The sequence below is a fragment of the Aplysia californica genome, unplaced genomic scaffold, assembly GCF_000002075.1.
Source record: "Aplysia californica isolate F4 #8 unplaced genomic scaffold, AplCal3.0 scaffold00150, whole genome shotgun sequence".
NCBI lineage: Eukaryota > Metazoa > Mollusca > Gastropoda > Aplysiida > Aplysiidae > Aplysia > Aplysia californica.
In genome coordinates this window covers 820,982-826,797 of record NW_004797420.1, presented here as the reverse complement: position 1 = coordinate 826,797, position 5,816 = coordinate 820,982, and the positions used below count along the sequence as shown (strand labels likewise).

General features: G+C 38.7%; 1 protein-coding gene across 1 annotated transcript in view; it reads right to left on the bottom strand.

Moving 5' to 3' along the window:
- The window catches only part of LOC101861501 (monocarboxylate transporter 14), a 45,430-nt gene that overhangs the window by 18,927 nt on the left and 20,687 nt on the right, over positions 1–5,816 (bottom strand). The gene's annotated exons all lie outside the window — the stretch shown is intronic.

The window sequence follows — 5,816 nt, the reverse complement described above, 5'->3', positions numbered from 1 at the left end:
TATTAATTTTCAGGCATCCCATCAATGTAGAAAAAGAGGACAATGCAGCATATTATTAATCTAATGATCAGCACATCATTTTTGTCTTCAAAATAGAGTGTTGGGACAAGATGTTTAAGTTTGCTTACGTTTTATCATTATCTTCGACCCAAGGTGTGTAACTCATATTGTGCAATACAAAGATATTATTATATTACTGCCTTTCTTAACACCATGGCCATAATAATATGCTGCTGAATCGTGGTAACGGGAGTACATCGACGTGCCGTGTTTTTTAAAGAGTAAATGGTCCATAGAAGATATCAGCCATACAATGTCAAGACAGAATTGATTCCTGCAAGTGACATTTTTCCAATCGAATTACAGAATGCAGATATAAAACAGACACTCCCTTACTTGGAATGTAACGAGCAGTCTCTTTTCTCTTGAATGTTGCTGAAAGTGCATAGTAAATTATCTACTTACGAAAACACGCAGCAATGTTTCACCATTAAAAAACATCTGACTTAGAATGAAACTGTAATAACATAATATGAGATTTAAAAAATGAAAACCCCAAACGTTAGCTATGTGTACTCAATGTGGTTTGATAAAAGTAAACGTGCGTTTGTTTGAGTGTATATTTCTGTGCATATGCGTATTTATGCAAATGAGTTTGACTGTAACATCATGAGCTTGCGGGTGCCTGCATAATATACTATGTGAGGGCCTCTGTCTGTGAGTGTGTCAATGTGAGTTGTCTAATATACTTGTGTATCTGTATGTGTGTATGTGAGTATTTGTGCGTGTATCGTTTGTATATGTATGTGTTTTTGTTTTTATGTGTGTTCGTGTGTTAATGTGTGCCTGAGGAGGGCATAAAAGCTTGGCAGTTGGTACGCTCTGCAGAGAACAAAAAGGCTAATTTATGAAGTTTAAAGAAGACTGTTATAATAAGACTTAAGAAAAGATTGTATACGCTTAGATGCATGCCCCCCCCCCCCCTTACTAAAATATGAAGTCACAAACGAATATCCCTCACGGTAAACATATCCAAGCTCTGAAGCGTTATTCTGTATACGCTGCACTCCAGCTATTGCGATATAACCAGTCACAGATAGAAGTACGGTACATTAATACCACACAATCTCCAACAATTGTTTACCCGAGCGTGTTGCACGTAGAATGTGTTCTCTAATGTATTTACGTAGACGTGAAACAAAAATGGGCTTGCACTGATATTGGATACATCAGTGGCCAAAGCTGATGTCAGTATTAAAAACCAGTGAAGGGGTTAGAGTTCATCACCTGGCGCCAGGGTTAGTCCATACTCACACTGACGGTCACACGGGATAGGACACATTCTCGTCCCCAGAATCAGAAAAAAAGAAATGGCAATTGGTTATTAGAGATCGCTTCGCAAATGATTACTTGTCAGTCTGTAAATGCCATTAACAAAAGGAGAAACGTTTACATCAGAGCGATAGAAATAGAAAAGATGATAGGGGCATCTGATGGTGGACACGTTTCGCTTCATCAATACAAAAACGAGGGCATATTTGATATTACACACATGCACGCGCGCACACAAACACACACACACACACACACACACACACACACACACACACACACACACACATACACACATACACTCATGCACATTTCCAATCTACCTAAACTGTAAGCGTAACCGTATAATTATTTCGTATGCTATCCATCCTCTAGTCTATAGTGTTTGTGGGTGTTTTCTATGAGAACTGATGGGCCAGGTAGCCGTTATGTTTATACGCCACTTTGTGAATGATCTTTTAGCTTTTCAGCCTTTGTCTTCTGTTTCCACTTCTGTGGTTTCCACATTGGCCAATGAATTAACACTTTGTCTGAATATTTAAGTTTAGTACTTAAAAAACATTGATACCGTTACATAAAATGTTTTGAACCCTTTGACCATACGGAAAGCCAACTATTCTACATGTTGGTGTTGATCAATATAGTCCAAAGAAATTTATTGGTTCGAGAAAGCATTTGCATAATTTTACGCCAACTCTGCGATTCATAGAGAGACGCAGGGGTCAAATGAGCGCAGAATTTAATCAATGAATATTTTATACAATACGTTCATTAATAGTAATGCAAATTGCCCTTTTCCTAAATCGTACTTTTCCATAATATGTTCCTTCGAGTGAACAATCCACCCTCTCACAGTTACAAGGAATAGCTTCGCAAAACGACGTTGTCCTTCTAATGCAACCAAAGGTCATCTGTTACTGGTGACCACTGTCTCATGCCTGCATGGATTACTTTCACAAGAGGAACTCGATTGTTGTTCACTAAGTTGTGGTTGTCAATTGGGTGTATACGGTGCCCTTATGATTCTCACGTAAGCTATCATGTTCACTTTTCTGGCCTTCATAAACTGTTGGGTGGACATGTAATGTGATTAGCAACTTTATTGAGTTCAAGATTAGGTTTAGTTATTATGATAATGAACACTATGTGTGTGTTTCTGTAAGAAAACCCTTCACTAGGTAATTTTTTTCAAAACTGACCTTTTGCAAATTTTGAAAGGGCTACACCCCCAAAGTCCCTATTCGGCTCAAAGTTATGGAATTTGAGTTGTAGACACTTTTAGCTTCCTCAGCCTCTCTTACTACTATTTAATCGCAAAGTTCTTAAAGAAATGTCAAGGGAGTAATATTAATTACTAATATGCCGAGTTTCGTTACAATTGTTAGGCAAAGCCTCCTTCTTCCATGTTGTTTAATTTCAGTTTCTTCTCGTGTCACCACCTAGAGGATTCTTCCTCACGTTTTCGAATCATGATAATGCATCCTTCTCAACGTAGAAAAGTTTATATTCAACTTCAAGTGCGTTTTATGTTCTGTTGAGACGAAGCACAACTTTAAACCCTCGCAGGCTGTTGTGGGTCTGGGTTTTTCTTTACTCGTTTCACAGTGTCATAGAATTGCTGGAGCGTGGCACCCAGACGCGCCGCTGACCTCAACCTCAAATGAAATCTTACTTTGTAGACCTTACAATAATATAATCATTATATTTTTCTCTAGCTGATATTTCAATGGTTTACAAATTTCACTGAATATGACATCTCAAGCACGCACACTACACCTCCCAACTACGTCGCGGGTTGATTTTTGACTCCTGTAGTTTAAAAAAAAAAGGAAATATGCCGTGAGTCGTTTCTTACCCAGTGATAATAATAGTTTTGACTAAACTAAGATGTCTTCTAGGACTGTCAAAATACTTGGCAGACTAGACCTAGAGTCACTTTCACCAGTTTTTCAGTTTGGTTAAAGTTTTTCGGGGTTCGAAACTATATAGATCTAGGGTTCATGAGCACGCAGGATACACGTTAGTTGTTGTATTATGTATTACCATTAGTTCACAGCACGGCTTGTTTTACTTTGAAAGTAAAGATTGAGGAAGTATCTAGAAATACAAAGTAAACATTTCAGTTTTAAACAACAGTATTGTACTTTTTTTTAAATAATAACACAATCTACATTTTGGAGTAAAGACCAACGGTCTTTATAAATTAATCGAGAATTCTACCAAGACCAACAGTGAGACACGAAGGTTTTAGTGGACCCAACTTGGGCACGATATTGTGGAGTTTGTTGTTTGCGTCAGTTTTCTTCCCACTGGCTGGAGGTATAGCAGATGACTATTTTTTAAAGTCTGTGTGAGGGAGGCTGTTTTTCATTTATCACAACATGAAAAGTACGGTACATTTACAGGCATATATACACATAATAATATGCCAGAAGATTGACCTGCTCGTTACCTTGGATGTCTACATATCTAGGAGGAAGCCATACTGACACAAAACGTTTTCCTGGTCAGTCAAGGAGTTAGTTTAGTTTGGTAAAAGTTTTACGGCGTTCGCAACGGCATACAAATCAAGAAGTGAATCCTCAGCTGAGAGTTAAACTATTTTAGGGTTTAAGTGTGTGGAACTGGTGAGAGAAGTGAGGTAAGATAAGGAATCGGACAGACGATTTGAGAGATTTTTCTACAGAGTTCAATGCCATGTCAATGAGGTTGCCTCTACAGAAAATAGCGTAGCAGCGCTTACAGCTGAGTCCGATTTAGAGCCATCGCAGAAGACTTTCCTTGGGTCCGGATATTGTTTGATGAGCTGTTGTTTGTTTGTTGGGGGGTTTTTATGCGGCTTTGAATGTTTGTTTTCTTGTGTGTCTGTAATTAATTGATTTATTGTATGTGGTCAAGTCTATCTTTATTTTTGGCTTGGTGCAGTGGTATCCACGACGTACTAGATGCGTAGTAAATATCAACATCTTGGGAAGTTATCTATATTTTTGCCAATACCGTTTTTTCTGAAACGATTAAAGAAATGAAGTGTGTTGAAATACTGAAATAATTGGAGTTTAGACTGGTAGTTAAATGCTTTTCGTTGTTGTTGTTTTTGGATTTTTGTTTTGTTTTAGGTTTTGTGTGTGTATGTGTACGCTCGAGCGCGCGCGTGTGTGTATGTGCGTGTGTGTGTGTGTGTGTGTGTATGTGTGTGTGTTGTGTGTGTGCGTGTGTGTGTGCGTGTGTGTGTGTTTGTGTGTGTGCGTATGTGTGTTTGTGTGTGTGCGTATGTGTGTGTATGTGTGAATATGTGTGTGTTCCTTACTCGCACGTAAAACAGTAAGCGTGTTATGGCAGTAGAAAACCGTTTTCACTCGAGGAACACATTTTGATTGTATGCTGCATACATCTGATACGTTACCCTGGTAAGAACAATGCATTCCATAATCAGAACATGTCACAATATTATCATCGAGGTAAAATGCCAAGTTTCTTGTGAACACAAGTGTGCACGTAGATATATGTACGGGCTTGAAGCTTCACAACAGTTTCTCGGAACGAGAAATGCGCTTATTGCTAAGTGTAAGAGCATAGTGTGAATTATATAAAAATTCGCTAGCAAACAGACAAAGATACAGTTAGATGGACATTGATGGAAAAATAGAACGATGAAGAAGGCAGATGTGATTATCATGTACAGAAGTTACACTTACACGACCCTAAAACACTGGTAAAATAAAGAGTTTACTTACTCTCAGAACAATAATCCTTTTTTTAGGGTATGTACGCTAAAATGTGTTTGTCCTTGGTCGCCCAGGTGTGCTCAGATTAATGTTTCTCTATAACCGCACATAACCTATTCACAATCAGTAAAGGGAACACCCCCGCCCTTCGAAATATGTGAAATCAATAAATAATTGATTAAAAGATTGATAAATAGCTCTTGTTACATACTTGTAACATGACATGTAAAATAACGTCCATGAAAAGGTATAAACTAAACAGCTCTACGAGTTTTCAACACAGAACCTCTTACCGATTTCAAAGCTTGCGGGGTTGTTTTTTTTTCAAGGGGCGCGCGGCGACCCGTGACAGGCCTCTTTATTCCTCTGATTGTGGACTGACCATAAATAAATCGTATTTCGCAGCCTTCGCGCAGTGATACAGGTTTCGCCAATTTGGGGAAGAGGCAAGAGGGGGCGGGGTATTGAATTCTTTTTGTTTTACATATCCCAAATAGAAGCGTGACCCAAGTAATAAAGTAGTTGCTCATAACGTTTGGAAACCCTGTGGCTCTTTTTTTTCGGTTCAGATTTTGCTTCAACTGTGACGTATTTCCAGCTTACTATGGAGAGCGCCATTTGACTTAATTTGGAGCCAAACGAAGGGCAAGGAAGGGGGTGGCGAGGGTTCAGAGTGTACTTGTCTCTTGACTATACCGAGACAGGAGTTTTGCCCTTCATCTGGAAACGTGAAAGTGTAAGTTTGTGTGTGTGTGTGTG